Source organism: Panthera pardus, unplaced genomic scaffold (genome assembly GCF_024362965.1).
Source record: "Panthera pardus isolate Hobbes unplaced genomic scaffold, ASM2436296v1 HiC_scaffold_13, whole genome shotgun sequence".
Classification (NCBI taxonomy): domain Eukaryota; kingdom Metazoa; phylum Chordata; class Mammalia; order Carnivora; family Felidae; genus Panthera; species Panthera pardus.
In genome coordinates, this window is record NW_026526688.1 from 85,233,813 (window position 1) to 85,253,339 (window position 19,527).

Here is a 19,527-nt window from a genome sequence, read left to right on the forward strand (position 1 = left end):
AAAGCTATCATTTTCTTTCACTTCAGTTGTTTACAAAAAAAAAAAAAAAGAAAAGAAAACAAGTAGTAATTTCTAGAATAAGCAAAGGGAAACAATTAGCACCATATAATGAACACGCTGCACTGGCTGTGAAGGCAGCATATGGAAAGCGGGCGATAGGTGTCAGAAGAGGGCTTTAGCTCGTTGGTGTTTAGAATGCCATCCGTGGGCATGTGTAAGCCAATGAATATAAATGATAACATTATTGTGCATTAGCAGGGCTGTCTAGAGTGGCCTCACTATAATTTGGAGAATTTGAACAGATGCTAAAAAACAGGTCCGAAACAAAGGAGGAGCAATTCTATTTCATTTTTTCATTAGTTCGTGTAACTGGCCACTTTCTCTTTACACAGATAAGTCAGTGTCTTCAGTCCCGTGTCCAAGGACTTTGGCAAGGCTGTCTCCAAGCCAGAAGCGAAAATGCCCTTAATTCACTGTTCAGCAACCTGTGACTAGCTGGGTCTTTCTAGACCCAGGCTAACCATTAGCATTAACGTATAATTTGCTCCAAGTACTTTCCAAAGCCAGGTGGTAAATAACGAATAAGTTCTCAAGATTTGTGTTTCATGGGATTAAAGGAAAGAGAAAAGAAAAGAAAAACAACGTAGAAATATTGTGATTTGGTGCTTCTTAGTTGTAGTATTACAGGATAAATGCCCGAGTTGGAGTTATCAATATAAGTATTTAAATGAGTTTGCTTCTTCCAGGAAGTGTAACTTGTGCAAAACAACAGCATCCACCTGTAAGACCATAATTCACCTGTTAGCAACCAGTTACTTTTATCTTTCTAAATGTTTTTGGAGGCCAACTTACAAGCTTCCACCGGCCCTTTTTTGTCTTGGGTAAACCTCTAAGCCTGTTTTCTCTTCTGCAAACTGTGGAGTTTAGACTTGACAGATGGTCTCTAGGTAGCTCCCAGAAGTAGAACTCTGTGTTTCTGCAAGAACTTGACATGGCTCTCTCCGTATTTGGAAGCTTGTCAGTGGTCAGCTTAACACTGTTGCTTTCTTTCGATGAACAGATCAGATCAGTGGGAACCAGGATGCCCTCATCACCACCACCATAGAAATGAAACCCTGGCCTTACATTCCAACTGGGACCACATTTCCTTGACATAAAAAAAAAAAAAAAAAAAGCCTCTCGATTCTCTTTTCCAACGGTGATGAGCTAAATATTGAGGAGTTCAACCAAAAGTAACCTTGGAGATAATGCTGACTGACATCAGCCAACCACGGACTCCAGGTCTGGGTAGCAATGGGGCTCAGCACCCTGCGGCTTTTGATAGCGTTTGCGGGAGGGGCAACCACAATGCTTCAGATCAGTGTGTTTTAAGTGTGCAGAGCGTTTGTGGTGTAGGTGGTAGTGTTTTGCTCTTGTGTAAAGTATATGGGTGAATACAAATAAAAGATAGTTTTTAAGCTGACTTGGGAAGGAAACTTTTCAAATCACTGGATTGCCTTGTAAGACGAGCCCTGAGATGACAACTGTGTATCACACTTCTAGGCAACCAGTCATGGTGGGGCCAGAGAACAGTGGGTTCCAGGAGAGAAGTGTCCCAGGTGAAACAACGAACAGAACTAGTATATTAGAAGAATACGGAAAATGTTACTGTAAGCATATGCAGAGAGAGGAGCATCTGGGGAAAAAATAACAATGGAAATGTGGAAACCCAGGCAAATGAGAGAATGCTGTAAATGACACACTTTTGGAAAAATGAAGAAAAGGCACTTAATTGTGTGGTACAACCCGGCTGTAAATGAGCAGTGTTACATTGATTATTACTGATTTGTCCAGTGAGAGATTAGATGGGGATGTAGGTAGAATGCCATCTACATGGCAAGATGTCAGCAGAAAACACCCAAAATTGATAATCCAAGAAATACTAGTATACACATACTATTTAGATGTATGGAAGGAAATATGAGGCCAAGTATCAAGAAGAGTTGATACATCTGAGAACCACTTGTTTTTAACATAGGAGCTTTGCAATGATGGAAAAATTTTCACTAATAGGAACATAAATTATATTTGAGAATTAATGGCAGTTTTTTTCTTTGAGTAGGAACAAAATCGTTTCTGACCTGAAACAAGTCGCCTAAGCTGGCTAGACGGCATTTCCCCATATCTGTGAAATAAGATAGGTGATATCAGAGTAGATGATGAGACCCCTTCGAAGATCTAATTGCCCGATTCTGTTACCCCATTCACATCTAGAAAGCTGACATTGGCAGAGCATTTGCTCCATTGTTTAGGCAGAGCAAGCTTTATAGGCTCTTCAAGAGGATAACATTGTTTCTTAACTCCCTTTCTGTAATTTAATATGAGTAATCTATTCCTATAACAGAACAGCTACTTTCCATGAGAAAGTTTTATATGCCTTTACTTTTTATTTTGCTTTTAAGTTTGGTTTCAATATTATAACCAAGCCTATGACATTTCTTTTAAAATGTCAACTCCTTAAGAACAGGGAGGAGTGTTTTCTTGTCTTAATCCTTTTATACAGCAATGATTTTACCACAAGGCTAGCAAGTAAAAGTTGTCCGTAAGGTGACTGAACAGTGCTGTCCAATAGAAATATAATGTGACCTGCATTTGTAATTCAGTTTTCTAGTCCCATTTTTTTTTTAAAAAGGAAACAAGGTAAATTTAGTATATTTTATGTAACCCAATATATCCAAGATGTTATCTTTCAACATTTAATCAATATAAAAATCTCCTTACTAATATCAAATATTAATTACACATGACATTTTTCATGCTATTTCTTTAAATTCCAATGTGTACTTTACACTTCAGAATATTTCAATGCGGGTACTAAATTTTTATCAGACATACTTGATCTACATTTAAATTTTTATAAAATTTACATTTTAGAAAAGTAGATTCTCATACCCAAGTTGTTTCAAAAATGTTTAAAAGTTTTCCAAAAAATAAACTGAGTAGTTGTTTTAAATTAACATTTAAATTAACTAAAATTGAAAATTCAATCCCTCAGTCACACTAGCTACATTTCAAATACTCAGTAGCACCCTGTGTCTGGTGGCTACCGTGTCAGTGAGCCTTCCAGAATGTTCGATAATTTCAGTGAATGTTTAGAGAATGACTGGTATATTCAGTAATTTCAGAGACTGCTCAATGTCCAAAGAATATCCTTCTCTCCTAAGGCCAGAGATGAGAGAAGGATACTGGACTCTCCCTTCAGATAGGTGGTTGGAACAAGTAGTTTTCAGATGTGACTATAACTGTCTTTAGGGCAAGTGGACATGAGAAGGTATGAAAGCTACTTCTGCTGAATGAGTCTTTAGCTTAAAAATTAGTGGAGAGGAGTTTATGTTTTTGTTTTTGATGTTTTCTTTCCATATGTAAACCTTTTAAAGAGTAATAGTTATGAAGCAGTGTGTGACAAGCCAAGATAGCTAGTATTTGGGGCATCAGGGAGCTATTAAAAAAAAAAAAAAAAGAAAGAAAAAGAAAAAGAAAGAAAGAAAGAAAAAAAAAAAAAGAAAAGAAGAGAAAAGAAAAGAAAAAAGAAAGAGAAACAAATTTTGGCACAGTCTTAGTTTGGGTTTTCCCAGAAGGAGACCTAAAATAAGAATTCAAGTGTAAGCCGTTTGAGAGGTAATTCCAGGAAATACCTGTTTGGAAATGGAGAAATGTGACAGGGAAGGAAAGGAGCCAATAAGAGACGTGTTATTCAGCAGTTTACCACTGTGAGACACTGAAGCTTAATTCTACTAGAGAGCTCTGGGAAATGTGTGGAAATGTGCCACCGAGTTCTACCAGCACAGGGAGGAGGGAGCCAATGTATTATGCACTATTTCCTCAGTCTTAGTTCAAGACTGCTCTGTGGTTGTGGCAATTCCTCCTTTCTCTGCCCTATGCACAGAGTGATATCTAGTAAGCAAGGGAAGCCATTCAGGCAAAGAAATGCAAGTGCTGGCAGTTGAAAGTCAGGACAACGTGCACTAAAATGGTATGGGCCACGGGATATGGATGGGTAATGGACGGCATCTGTGATAGAGGCTGTTTGACTCACAGTGTAGAATGTATTGAACAAAGGACAGAGAGGTGTATTTCAGATCTGTGGAGCTCTTTCCAAATATATATTCAACTGCCCCACTCTTCTCCCCTTCCTAGACCTGAGATCCGGATAAAATGTGCCCCATTCCCCTTGCCGTGAGATCTGTTGATGGAGGCATAAAGACCAGGGAGGCTTATAGATGTTATTTATTTACATTAGTCTGAAAGCATTTCATACAAATGTTTATCACAACTGGTCTGGCCAAGGGATGTTCAGTGTTCTCCACTTCACTGGAGTTTGAGCGCTGAGCCTTGAGATGTCCTTTTGCTATCTGCCAAGCTATATCATCAAGTTCTGTCCCACTTTTGCTATGTTCTCTCCATATATTTATTAACAGTTGGTCTTTCAACTGACATTAGTATTATTTGTTGAATTTATAGTCCCTATCATCTTACTATAGTAAAAACTATGTGGGGATTCCCGGCTTCCTCTTAGAAACGAAAATAATAAACTTTAATTGCTCTTAAGAAAGGGGTTTTCCAATCTGGACTTTTAATAAAGGGAGTTCTTACTTTTAGTTTTCAAAGACTACTGAAGACAACTTTGGGGATTACTAAAAAGAAACCTAGAGACAAATCAAGTAGTGAGGCATTTAATAATTATGCAGTGAATTGGGAATTCCGGGTCACTTCTGTCAATTAATCAAAAAATGTGAGAAGAAATGCTTCATGTATATTTCCCTATTCTATGCAATGGCACATAATAGTATACCATAAATATGTAGACATTCCTTAGTTCCATGACATTGTGATTTTTTTTTTTTTAATTGTGTAACTCTAAGTTCTTGGCCATGCATTGTTAAAAATAGTCTACTGGGGAGTAGTTGATGTGATTTTTCCCAGTGTTTCAAAGCAAAACAAAACATAAATCCATGTTTTCTTTGATTATATGACTGTTTTAAAACTAAAAGTCACATAATTTTTTTATTTTTCACTAACTTTAACAGCAATATGATTTAGGCCATTAATTGCTCATTCAGTTATGTTCACTTTTTCCTTTGAAGATTAATTTCCTAATTATGTTCCTCAAAGAGTTTCCTTCTATTGACCATTGTAAGGTGGAGAGTCAACCCTTTCATGTTGCAGAAATGACAACTTGCTCAGCATGGGCCTTATGGCCCCCAGCTATTTGGGGGGGTCCCTGTGACACTTAGGGGGTAGTTGTTCAGAAGCTCATCCTCTGGGGAAACCAGTTTGGAAGCCAAGTTTGATGTGCTCCTTCCCACCCCTACCCTACCTCCTGTGGCCGAAATGCAAGTTTTATACTGTTTGGAATGTTTTAAATGATTATTTGATAAATGAGGTTGATGATAATAAGAACTTCTATTTATTAAACACCCACTAATTCTGGGTTCTTTATATGCATTATTTCATTTAATCCTCACTCACCCCTTTGGACTAGGTAGGTTTGCTATGAGAGTTTTGGAGATCATGAACCTACAGCTTAAAGATTTTCTAAACCTTCGAAGGTCACCCATCTAGAAATTATAGTGAATGATTCTGCTATTTAATTTCATTTGTTACATTATTAGGGAGGGAGAAATGCTGCAGAATTTTGGTCTCTCTTAGGCTCCTATCCTGGGATTCCATCAGTTTGCTCTTTAATGAGACTTGTATGTATATTGGTTTTTATCCAAGCTAAAATTAGAATTTGAAGCATTTTATATGTAAGCAAAAGGTTCTTTAAGCAAGATTATTTGCTGTAATATGGCTAAAATTAACAACTCAGGCAACAACAGATGTTGGCAAAGATGTGGAGAAAGAGGAACCCTTTTGCACTGCGGGTGGGAATGCAAACTGGTGCAGCCACTCTGCAGGTTCCTCAAAAAATTAAAAATAGAACTACCCTACGACCCAGAAATTGCACTGCTATGTATTTATTCAAAGGATACAGGAATGCTCTTTCAAAGGGGCACTTGTACCCCAATGTTTATAGCAGCACTGTCGACAATAGCCAAAGGATGGAAAGAGCCCCAATGTCCATTGATTGATGAATGGACCAAGAAGATGTGGTGTGTGTGTGTGTGTGTGTGTGTGTGTGTGTGTGTGTGTGTGTATACACACACACACACACACACACACAATGGAGTATTACTTGGCAATCAAAAAGAATGAAATCTTGCCATTTGAAACAATGTGGATGGAACTAGAAGATATTATGCTAAGCAAAATAAGTCAGAGAAAGACAAATACCATATGATTTCACTCATATGTGGAATTTAAGACACAAAACAGATGAACATAAGGGAAGGGAAGCAAAAATAATGTAAAAACAGAGAAACAAACCATAAGAGACTCTAAAATACAGAGAACAAACTGAGGGTTGCTGGAGGGGTGTTGGTTGGGAGGATGAACTAAATGGGTGATGGGCATTAAGGAGGGCACTCGTTGGAATGAGAACTGGGTGTTATATGTAAATGATGAATCACTAAATTCTATTCCTGAAATCATTATTACACTATATGTTAATTAATTTGGATGTAAATTCAAAAATAATAATAATTGGGGCGCTTGTATAGCTCAGTTGGTCGGGTGCACGACTTTGGCTCAGGTCATGATCTCATGGCTCATGAGTTTGAGCCCCACATTGGGCTCTGTTCTGACAGCACAGAGCCTGGAAACTGCTTCACATTCTGTGTCTCCCTTTTTCTCTCTCTGCCCTACCCCCCACTCATGCTCTGCCCCTCTCAAAAATAAACAAACATTTAAAAAATAAATAAATAAATAAATAATTGAAAAAGATTATTTGCTGTAATAAAAACTGAATTATTGTACAGATCAATTTAGTATTCTATTATTTGTTTTATTTCAAGCCTGGACTCTATATCATTTTTAACCATTTAAAATTCTCACAAAAACTAGGAATCTATTATTTTCCAGTCTGATTGACTTAATATGTTCTAAAAAAATGCTATAGGTGGGGCTATAAATAAAATAGAATATATTCATTACTCCCCCTACAATTATCATAATTGATAGAAAATTCTGTACACTTGCAAATCAGGAAAACATGAATTTTTTAAAAAGTGTGAGTCATCGAAAAACTTAACAGATGACCATGGGGGAAGGGAAGGGAAAAAAATAGTTACAAAAAGGAAGGGAGGCAAACCATAAGAGACTTTTAAATACAGAGAACAAACTGAGGGTTGATGGGGGGGGGGGGCAGGGGAGAGGAGAAAATGGGTGATGGGCACTGAGGAGGGCACTTGTTGGGATGAGCACTGGGTGTTGTATGTAAGCAATGAATCACCGGAATCTACCCCAAAAACCAAGAGCACACTGTATACACTGTATGTTAGCCAACTTGACAATAAATTATATTAACAAATTAATTAAAAAGTGTGAGTCATTTATCATCTCAAGTATAGCTGAGGAACTGACATTAGTGAGTTAAGTTACTAATAGTCATTCCCAAGAAAATAGAATTGGCTGTTGTTAGCATCTCCTTTAAACATTTTTGACCTGATAAAAGTTGTTATTGAGTGTCTGCCTGACTGTAATGATGACTCTCCACTTAAAGGACCTGGTGCATAATGAAAATATACTTTGGAAGCATCCAGCATTTGACATATTTCAGGTTTTAAGCAAAGCGTTGGCAGAGCACACATCAACCAGTTTTTACCCAGCAACTCAGATGAACCTTTAATATTTTGAACCTGAAGGTGTTCTGGAGGAATCAGTCATGTCTGTTGATTTGTAGTACAGATTTTCTGTCTGGTTCCTGAATGATAAATTTTACAGTCCTTAATTAGTCCTACTGTGAATTTGTTCTTATCCCCTGAAAACTATTTTAATAGTCCAGACTAAGACTGTATCCCAGAAAACATCCTTCCCATCCCCAGCAAGAGTGGTCACGCATGGGTTTCAGGAAAGGTACAGGCTGAGGATAACACTAACCTCTCCCTGGGTAGAAGAGCTAACAGAACATACTCTGGTGCCATTTGAAATGACCACTCATTCAAGGCCCAGCATGGGCTTGGAATCACATATGCAGGCAGACAATAATAATTTTGCTGATGTGGACATTCTTTCTGAAATGTACACAGGTGAAAACACTAAGTTCAGGTGAATGTTAATGTGAATTCAGGTAAATAAAGTAAAATTATAGACCATCTAAGAACTTACATGGAAATATAATGAGGTTTAGTGATAGTGGGTTTGGGATTCAGAAGACCTGGATTCTTTTACACACACACACACACACACACACACACACACACACACACACACACACACACATTTTGGGGGGTAACTACCTGGTTATGTCTTATGGAAGCAAATGGCAGAAAACTCTACCCAAACTGTCTTTAGCAAGTTAGCTGAAAAGTCCAAAGGCATTCTGACTTCAGGTATGGCTTGATCAATTCTCAAATCATGTCATCACATTATTTCTGCCCTGATTTTGCTCTCTCCCTAGTCTTTTCCCCTTGTGGTGCTAAGATGATTACCACAGCTTAGCTCCCAGATGTTCCTGTTTAAGATCAGCAGGAAAAGAGAGGGCATTTGCTTTTCTCTCAAATGTCCTATGTGCCTCGCCCACACCTGACTAGTAATGTGCCTGATGGGACATGGTTGCACTTATGGGATTTAAGCCTTTGTAGCAGAGAGGACATGTCCTGCATAGTGCTAAGAAAAGGATGGGGCCAGGGCAGTCCCATTTGTGTGTTTGGCAGTGGTAAAACAGTAATGATCCTAATAAAACTTGACATCTATATTGTGGTTTTTATATGGCAGGCCCTGTGCTTAAGTGCTTCATTGTGAATTACCTCATTTAGTAACGGGACAGGATATTTCCCTCTGGTGGGTATTTTTTCTCAGTGACTCCTGCAGTAAGATCACTAGCTATAAATGGTGGGTGGGATGAAGGCACGGGAGGTTTGAGGAGAGATGTAAAGATCCTAGGTCATCATTTGGACAGAGGGAGAGCGGGTCCAGAATGGAGTAGAATGGGGAGTGTTAGGTGTTCATTTGTGGAAAGGGATCATAAATTCGAAGTGAATACATATGATTTGTGAGATTTTCTCTTAGCAGTGTTCACACAATCACAGGGAGGCATAGAAAAAGCAAATCTTGCAGGGCATGTTCCGGGGATAAATAGAAGACCAAGGTAATGATCAATGCTGAGGGTAGGATAGAAAAGCAAGGACAGATGTGAAGCCAGGAGAGGGCTGGTGGGTAGGGGTAGTAAGACTGTCAGGGGTGGGGAGATCATGGGTAGGGGGCTATCTGCACAAGAGAGCTAGACGAAGACGAGGTGGCATTGGGAAAGCAACATTTGAATTGGGATTTCAGAGGTGATGCAGTTTCTTAGTAGTGACAAGGTCCAGGGTGAGTAAGAAGGACTAGAGGAAAAGGAAGATCAGTGGGGAAGAGTGTATTGGGCGGCTCATCCTTGTGAATACTAAAACTCTAACCCAAGGAGGATGAATGTTATGAGCCAGGAGCTAAAGGGGGTGATAAAAGAGATGATCAGAAGGTTGGTAGACAAGACAAGGAGACGAGAGACAGGGCTGTAAACGCAGGTGGAGAGAATCTCAAAGACCAGTGTCTTTCAAAGGAGGATGGGAAGGGGCTGGGAGTAACAGTCTGGACGTAGCGAAGTGGAGCATGTACATCAGATCGTCTTCTGGCCCTGAGGTATGTAGAGTGGGGTTTAATAAAAGTAAATAAAAATTTGAAAAACCAAAACCTTTCCTCTTAATCATGGTGCAGAGAAACTAGTGTCCTTGTCAGGCAGCCAGATCAATCCAAACCGAGAGGTAAAGGAATCATTCTAAGAGATGGGAGTTACTAGGGGATTTGTCAGCCAGAGATTTAGGTTTGCAAGAGTCACACAGGGAGGTTTGAGAAGCAGGGCACGAGTAGGAGATGGGGCTGGATCGGATGATGTGCAGAGCTATGGGGACCTGGGAGATAATGCCTGGCTTGGGAAGCCTGAACTTCAGCAGTGGCTCAGGCAAAGGCACTGGGGCCACCTAAGAGGACAATGAGCTGCCTGTGGCGTTGTAGTGAGACTGCCTGATGGGAGGAGGCACAACCAGGAGGTTGTCCTGGGAGCCATCTGAGCAATTTGTACCTCTCCTTAATCTCTTCTGGAGGAACAAAACTAGAGCCCCTGCCTTGGTCTTTCCACCGAAAATATGACTGGGCAGCGTAGCTGATTCCACCAGGGAAATAGGAACGCACAGGCAGATGTAACGAGACATCTGAAGAGTACGACCATTATTTTTATTTATTTATTTATGTAAACATTTATTTATTATTAAGAGACAGAGAGAGAGAGAGCATGAGCATGAGCATGGGAGGGGCAGAGAGAGGAGGAGACACAGAATCCGAAGCAGGCTTCAGGCTCTGAGCTGTCAGCACAGAGCCCGACTCAGGGTTTGAACTCACAAACCACGAGATCATGACCTGAGTCGAAGTCAGATGCTTAACCGACTGAGCCACCCATGCGCCCCAACTTTTTTTTTAATGTTTTACTATTTCTTTTTTTTTCAGAAAGAGGGAGAGAGACAGAGCATGCAAGTGGGGGAGGGGCAGAGAGAGAGGGAGACAGAATCTGAAGCAGGCTCCAGGCTCTGAGCTGTCAGCACAGAGCCCGATGCGGGGCTCGAACTCCCCAACTATGAGATCATGATCTAAGCCGAAGTTGGATGCTTAGCCCACTGACCCACCCAGGCGCCCCAAGAATACCACCATTATTAAAGAAAGTACAAAGTGAGCAGATACTAGCTGAGAAAGAATGATTGAAAACATGGAGGACAAATATTAAAAGAACATCCTAGGCAGCACAAGTTTTTAGTTTTTGTTGTTTTAAAAGGAGCCAGAGGGGTGCCTGGGTGGCTTAGTCGGTTAAGTGACCCACTCTTGGTTTTGGCTCAGGTCATGATCTCATGGTGTGTGGGTTTGAGCCCCATATCGGGCTCCATGCTGACAGTGTGGAGCCTACTTAGGATTCTTTCTCTCTGCCCCTCCCCTGCTTATGCTCTCTGTCTCTCAAAATAAATAAAGTAGCTTAAATTTAAAAAAGGAACCAAAGTTGTTTTCTTTTAAAAAGAAAAAAAAGATTTAGTATGAAAAATGCAATAATTTAAATACAGAACACAAATAAGTGAGATAAAAATACAGAATGGATACAACTAAAAACAAATTCATGAGCTGGAAGATCAGCTTGAGAAACTTCCACAAGTCAGCCAGAATAGATGAAGAGAAATTATAAAAGACACAATGAAATACTGCTATATACCTATCAGAAGGGCTAAAATATAGTGGTAATTCCACATGCTGGCAAGCATGCTGAGAAACTGGATCGCTCACACATTTGCCAGTGAGAATGGTAAAATGATACAGCCCCCCTGGAAAACAAATTTGGCAGTTTCTTTTAAAAACCAAACGTAGCTACCATACGGCCTAACAATGCAGTCTTTGGCGTTCATCCCAGAGAAATGAAAACTTACGTTTGCACAAACACTCGTACACTAATGGTTATAGTAGCTTTATTCTTAGTAGCCAAAAACTGGAAGTAACCCATATATTCAACAATGGGTGAATAGTTCAACTGTGGTTAAATATTCCATACCATAGAATACCATTCATTAGGTTAAAAAAAAAAATGAATTACTGATATATGCAACAGTCTGGGCATTATGCTGATTTAAAAAAAAAAAGCCAATATCAAAGTGTTATATACTGTAAGATTCCACTTACAAGGTTTTGTTTTGTTTATTTATTTATTAGAGAGTGTGAGCAGGGGAGGGAGAGAGAGAGAGAATCCCAAGCAGGTTCCACACTGTCAGTGCAGAGCCTGACGTGGGGCTCAGTCCCACAAACTGAGAGATCATGACCTGAGCGGAAATCAAGAATCAGTCACTTAACCGACTGAGCCACCCAGGCTCCCCTGTAGGATTCCATTTATATAACATTCAAGAGATGATAAAATTCTAGAGATGGAGAATAGGTAAGTGGACATCAGAGACAAGGGTAGGGAAAAAGGGCAAGGGATTCCTTTTTGGTGTTGGATTATTTCAGTATTTTAATTGTGGTAGTGATAAAATGACTCCACGTGTATGATAAAATGTCATGGAGTTTTACACAAAGACATTTTAAAAATGTGCACATGCCAAAACTGGTGAAGCCTAAATCCTGTAATCTGGTTAATTATAACATGCTGGTCAATTTCATGTTTTGATAATGCACTGTAATATGCCAGAGACCACCTTTGGGGGATGTTGGGAGATGTGTGCATGGGACCTCTGTGTACTACTTTTGCCACTAGTAGTCTGTAATTATTTCAAAATAACAAGAGGATGGGGTGCCTGGGTGGCTCAGTCGGTTAAGCGTCTGACTTCAGCTCAGGTCACGACCTCACAGTCCGTGAGTTCGAGCCCCGCGTCGGGCTCTGGGCTGATGGCTCAGAGCCTGGAGCCTGCTTCTGATTCTGTGTCTCCCTCTCTCTCTGCCCCTCCCCCGTTCATGCTCTGTCTCTCTCTCTGTCTCAAAAAAATAAATAAACATTAAAAAAAAAATAACGAGAGGAAGAAAGTATAAAAATAGAGTGAATAGAATAAATACCACCAACAGGATAATAGGAACCACAGGAGAGAAAACAATATAGGAGGAAATATTTGAATAAAGTATGAAGATACATACTTTTAGAAATAAAGAAAGTAATGAAATAACCCAGATTGAAAGTGTTCATGGACAGTAGTTCTCCCTTATCTGAAGGGGAATGTTCCAGGACCCCCAGGGGATATCACAGATAGTACCAAACCCTGTATATGCTGTTTTTTCCTATACATACCTATAGAAAGCTTAATTTATAAGTCGGGCAGAATAAGAGAGTAACAATAGTAACTAATAAAAATAGAAGAATTATAACAATATGCTGTAATAAAAGTTATGTGAATGTGGTCTCTCTCTCTCAAAATACCTTATCGTACTGCACTCACCCTTCCTCTCGTGATCCTGTGAGATGGTAAAATGCCTACACAGTGAGACGGAATGAAGTGAATGACGTGGGCACTGTGACATAGTGTTGGGCGACTGTGGACCTTCTGATGATAAGTCAGGAGGATGATCACGTGCTTCTGGACTGCAGTTAACTGCCCATAACCGAAACCATGGATAAAGGGGCACTAGTGTGCTACCAAAATACGTGATGAATACTCATTGATGTAGTATTTAAAAACATCAAAGTCTCTTCTCACGTGTAACTTCAAAAGGTTATTGGGGCCCCTGGGTGGCTCAGTCAGATCTCGCTTTCTGCTGACAGCCTGGAGCCCGGAGCCCGCTTGGGACTCTGTGTCTCCCTGTCTGTCTGCCCCTCCCCAGCTCACACTCTGTCTCTGTCTCTCTCTCTCCGAAATAAATAAACATTAAAAAAAAGGTTAACTTCAAAAGGTTACAAAAAGGAAGAACAGATCACTGACAAAGACCAAGAATCTTGATGACCTCAGACCTGTCCCCAGCAAACAATATATATCATGATATAACCATCATGAATGCATACGCAGTTCACCATAGAAACTCAAAATAATGAGCAGCAACTAATAAGACTTCAGAGAGAAAACAGAGCAACAGTTGTATAAGACATTTTAACACGTACCTTTCAAGCAATTGTGTAGACAAAACTAAGAGATACGGAAAATCTGAATGTAATTAATAAGCTTAATCAATGAGATATGTATACCAAACAAAGAATCGTTTTGAATACAGTGTTTCTGAACACAAATGGAACATTTATCCCATTAAAATGTATTAGATGATTAAGGAATAATATCAAGAACCTGTGTTCCTTGGCCATAATGAAACAATAAAATAGTAATAATTACAAATGGATAATTTTTTTAATTTTTTTTAACGTTTATTTATTTTTGAGACAGAGAGAGACAGAACATGAATGGGGGAGGGTCAGAGAGAGAGAGGGAGACACAGAATCTGAAACAGGCTCCAGGCTCTGAGCTGTCAGCACAGAGCCCGATGCAGGGCTTGAACTCATGAACCACAAGATCATGACCTGAGCCGAAGTCAGACGCTTTAACTGACTGAGCCACCCAGGCGCCCCACAAATGGATAACTTTAAAAATCACATGTGTTTGGAAACTATATAATATTAAATAACTCTTGGGTTAAGTTGAAATCTACTTCAGAAATTTTTCTGTCTCTCAGAGAAACTTTATTGTACAGTTTTCTTTTAATGTTTATTTTTGAGAGAGAACTCACACACACACGAGAGCACGAGTGGGGCGGCAGCTGGGGTGGGGGGTGGCAAAGAGGGAGAAAGAGAGAATCCCAAGGGGCTCAATTTCACAAACTGTGCGATCATGAGCTGAGCCGAAATCAAGATTCAGACACAACCGACTGAGCCACCCTGGTGTGCCTGTGCAGTTTTCCTCATATGGGGCTAGTGTTTATTAGGCGTATGCTTAGATATTTTATGACATCTGTTGCTGTTATGTATAGATCATTTTTTCCATTACATTTTCTGGTTAGATATTACTGGTGTACAGAAAGTTCTTCATTTTCAATGTGAATCTTGAATCTTGTATTTACTGAATGTTCTTCTAATTTAAAAAATTATGTTTTTTATTTATTTTTGAGAGAGAAGGATACAGAGTGTGAGCAGGGGAGGGGCAGAGAGAGAGGGAGACACAGAATCCCAGGTGGGCTCCAGGCTCCAAGCTGTCAGCACAGAGAATGGTGTGGGGCTCAACCTTGTGAACCGCGAGATCATGACCTGAGCCGAAGTCGGACGCTTACCCGACTGAGCCACCCAGGCACCTCACTTGAATGTTCTTCTAATTTTAAAAGCTAAATTATCTTGGCTTTTCTAGGTGGTCATGTGATTTTCTCAAATAATGACAGCTTGCACTCTTCCTTTCCAAGATTTACACTCTAGTTTCTGTCTCTTTGTGCCAGATAACACTCCTACTTTAAATGTTGGCTCCTCCTGGTCTTACTCATGGTTTGAGTTGGAGAACTTCTAGTGTTGTTTCCTCCATTCAGTGTGCTACTTCTGGAAGAGCTTTATCACATTAAGGAGATTCCCTTATACTGTTCTTAATAAGAATCAGGAATGGGTGCCATCCTCAACATGGGCTTCCTTCTCTAAGAAGCTGGCTGCTCCACATGTCTCTAACTGAAGTCAGGGAAAAGGGCAGGCAGTCTGGGGAGCACATACTCCATCCTTTGTGGATAAGACCCTAGAGTGGCAAACATCATCTTCATTCATATCTCAGTGGCCAAATACTAATCACATAGCCACATTTAGCTGCAAGGGAGGCTAGGAATTAGCATTTTCCACAGGTCAGCTTGTGCCTACCTAAAACACTAATATTGTGGGCAAGAAAGAGACCAGATACTGAAGGACAGCTAGCTGCACAAGATGGTCATATGCTTTGTTAATTTGTTAATGTATTAAAAAGCATAAATATATTTTCTAATGTTAAATCACCCTCATATTCCTTAAATAAATCCCACTTGATCATGCAGATTCTTTTACTGTATTGTTGAGTTCTATTTGTGAGTGCTTTATTTAGGACTTTTACATCTGTGTTTATTAAATTTTTTTAAATTTTATTAAAAATTTTTTAATGTTTTATTTATTTTTGAGAGAGAGAGAGAGAGAGCGTGATTTGGGTAGGGGCAGAGAGAGAGGGAGACAGAATCTGAAGCAGGCTTCAGGCTCTGAGCTGTCAGCACGGACCCCGACACAGGGCTTGAACTCATGAACCCGTGAGATCATGACCTGAGCCGAAGTCAGACACCCAACAGACTGAGCCACCCAGGCGCCCCAAAAATATTTTTAATTAAGTGGTAATACTTTAAATTTATGTAAATACTTTGCAGTTTTTAAGATCAGTTTATATACCTTATGTCACAAGAATAAATGATCATCAGGAGCTGATTGTAAAAAAAAAAAAGTAAATATTAAGTATATAAATAGAAATTCTCACAAATGAGCACTGTAGCCTTTTCTTATTATTGCCTAAATTCCAAAAGGCCCTCCATAGAGGACACAGAGAATTGAAAAAGGATTTTTGATCACAGGAACCTAGGAGGGATGTTATCTCTCTACAAGATGCACAGGGAGGAACAGGTCGGCCAGCCCTATAAAATACCTAGCACTCTGCTGGTGTTCTAGACATTCTCTTAATGCAGTGTTTTAATAACCTGATTTTGAATTTACAAGTAACGGACTTTCTGGTTATTAAATATCTTTTAGCTTTCTGAACTTTTGCTCTGATCCCTTACTATCTGCATATACCAAATGAGATAATGGCAATTGAGCACTCCCCTGGGAAGGGAAGCACTAAAAATACAGAGTGCTCTGTATTTGTCTGGCCGCCAGGTCATATGTGTGCCTCTCACACATTGTCTCACAGGGCTGAAGAGCCTTTCCAGAATACACAATAATTATATAACAGCGGTCACTCAGTAGTGTACAATGCCTTTGGGAGGGAAATAAATGGTCCGCTGACATAATTTCACAAAAAGCCGCACTCAGAATGATTAGGTGTTACAGTAAACATGGAAGCACCCAAATAGCAGGGTCTCTTTGTAGATTTTACCCCCACGAAATATGCTACTTGTTGATTTCTCTTCCCTGAGTCTCTGAGTCTCTGAGTCTCCCATGTGTCCTACATTAGATACTTAGGGCTACATGTAACTGCGAGATCACTCGGCTTTCAGCATATTCTCACCTCTTCTTCTCTCCCTCCCTCACACACACCTTGGAAGCAATTACACTGCCGTATACCTGGGGAGAGTCTGCTGGCTCCTCCCTGACAGTACAGCTGCACATTTCACAATGAAGCAAAGGTCAGGGAGTTATCTGATTACTCACATTGGTACATATGTCTCATTTGAACATATGAGACCCTGTAGTAGTTTTTGCCCTCGATTTTGTGCATTGCTAAGACTGATGAGATAATTCATCCGGATCCACTTTATTGTACTGTTTTTAGATACCCTAAGTACCTAAATTCTTTTTTTTTTAATTTTTTTTAACGTTTTTTATTATTTATTTTCGAGACAGAGAGAGACAGAGCATGAACAGGGGAGGGGCAGAGAGAGAGGGAGACACAGAATCTGAAACAGGCTCCAGGCTCTGAGCGGTCAGCACAGAGCCCGACGCGGGGCTTGAACTCACAGACCGTGAGATCATGACCTGAGCCGAAGTCGGATGCTTAACCGATTGAGCCACCCAGGCGCCCCGTACCTAAATTCTTAATGACTGTTTCTATTGGGATAAATGCATACCCTTTTTACCATGCACAATAACCCATAGCCTAAAGCACATAGAGAAACATCCAAGAATCCCTTTTTTTTTTTTTTTTTTTTACCATCATTAGCCCTAGAAAAATGAATAAAGCTGAGGCTAAATAAATAGAACTGCCTCACTGCCCTTTTCACTGTTTCTCTTTCCAAGTGGTTATCCTCTGTCATGAAGGTACACCAGTGATACAAACAACACAGGCAGTGTTAACTAAGCACTTATGTTTAAAATAAATGCTTTAAAATGGTTAATTATACTTTGCCCTACAGGAAGAGAAAATGTTCTCTTAGGTCCTTAAAAATGGATGATGATGTAATTTAAAACTCTGTGGATATCTAAAATTTGGTTGCCTGTTTTTAAAATGCTTAGCTGGGGTTTGACTCTTCATTCTTAGGCTCTATGGTCTTTTAAGTATAAGTATATAATAGGAAAGTTGTATGGAGGAGAATTAGCGAAGACAGAGTTAGGCCACCAGACAATAAATATGTTAAAAACTACACAACTAAAGCAGCCTGCTGCAGGTTCAGCAAAGGATAGGTCAGCCTTACTAAAAAGTCCAAAAGTACATCCGAACAGATCTGAGAATTTAAGGGAAAAATAAACTGCATCCTGTCTCTTCTCTGCCTGTCACATTATAAGAGCTGAGTAAATATTGTTACTAAATCACATTCAGGTTGTTTAAGATTTGAATGTAAAAAAAATCATCTTTTGAGAAGCCATTTTCAATGAGTATTTCTTTCATCTTGAGTGAGGAAGCACTTTCCAAGCAGAGAATTAAAAGTGAAGGCCATAAAGGAATATATTAATAAAATTTGACTGCTAAAAAATGTAAAACCTATCACGCTGGGCATAGCATAATTGAATTGTTGGATCACTATGTTGTACGTCTGAAACTAATACAGTATTAGATATTAACTATACTTCAATAAAAATAGATAATTAAAAAGACTGAAATAGGAATAAAAATGTAGAATTTGTGCAAGTCTGAGCATACAAAGTCCCATAAATAACCCCAAGATCCCATCCTCAAAAATCGAATCCTAGAGTCCTGAATAGACATGCTTTAAAGATGGAAGTATGGAAGTAAATTAAGTGAAAAAATTATAATTCTACCACTACTTAAATACCTGTAAAATAGCTACAGCACTGGAATGAGCCTCACCAGGTCAGATTAGTCCAGTATATGCAGAAGATCATATTTCCGTAGAGACAAAACCCATCAGCAGCCTTAATCCCTCCCAAAACCTCAGACCACAGGCAGCCATTAGCCAAAGTAAACATGAAAAGAGGAGCATCAGAATTGTCAGTAATACTCTGAAAAGCTGAAATTCAAGCCATTGGCTTTAGTAATTCTCAGAAATAACAACCAAATCTAAACATTGGGGCTTTATGATTTGTACCATTGGGCCAATACAAAGGTTTTAGGGATTTTAAAAATATATAATTGATGTAGCACATACAAATACCTTTGTATATAGTTAGCTTTTAAAGTACTTATTCAGTGAAATGCCATCAAGGAATTTAGGATTGAAAACTTGCATAGAGATCAAGGTCAAGTGAAAGCCCTAAGTAGCCTCTAAGAGCTTGTAACACTCTGAGCAAATGTAATCTGGTAGTTCCGGTAGCTGACTGACCTCTGCACATGAACAAGGTCAGCTTTAAGCAGCTATAGCAGTGTTTAATTTTGCCCCGGATCTACAACATCCTAATTGCAAATTTGCACCTTTTAATTTGTAGTGACCCCAGGAATGGGCTATGTCCATATAGAAGTGGGGCTCTTGAAGAACTTTATGAGCATGAATTGGGGTGATACCTGAGAACCTATCCTTGTGAAATTGAAATTAATAGTCTAGTTCAAGTATCAGCCACAGTGACATGTTGAGCTGGTCATTTTGGAGCTGAAATCATATCCGTACTAGAGACTCCCTGTAGAGTCCCCAGAACTTCTCACCAAGAGGCTGTGCCTCTCACAGTATCATAAAGAATAGGGACAGTGACCCAGGTAACTCAGCCCCCCAAAATTGCCACTTTTGCTTCAAACTGTCCAATAATGGATATTGTGGTAGAGGAGTATTTGACAGTTGAGGTAAAACAATTTTGAAATTATCTGTACAGCCTCCATCATCCCTTTG

General features: G+C 39.5%; 1 protein-coding gene across 3 annotated transcripts in view; it reads left to right on the top strand.

Moving 5' to 3' along the window:
* The window catches only part of RNF150 (ring finger protein 150), a 288,106-nt gene that overhangs the window by 133,012 nt on the left and 135,567 nt on the right, over positions 1-19,527 (top strand). The gene's annotated exons all lie outside the window — the stretch shown is intronic.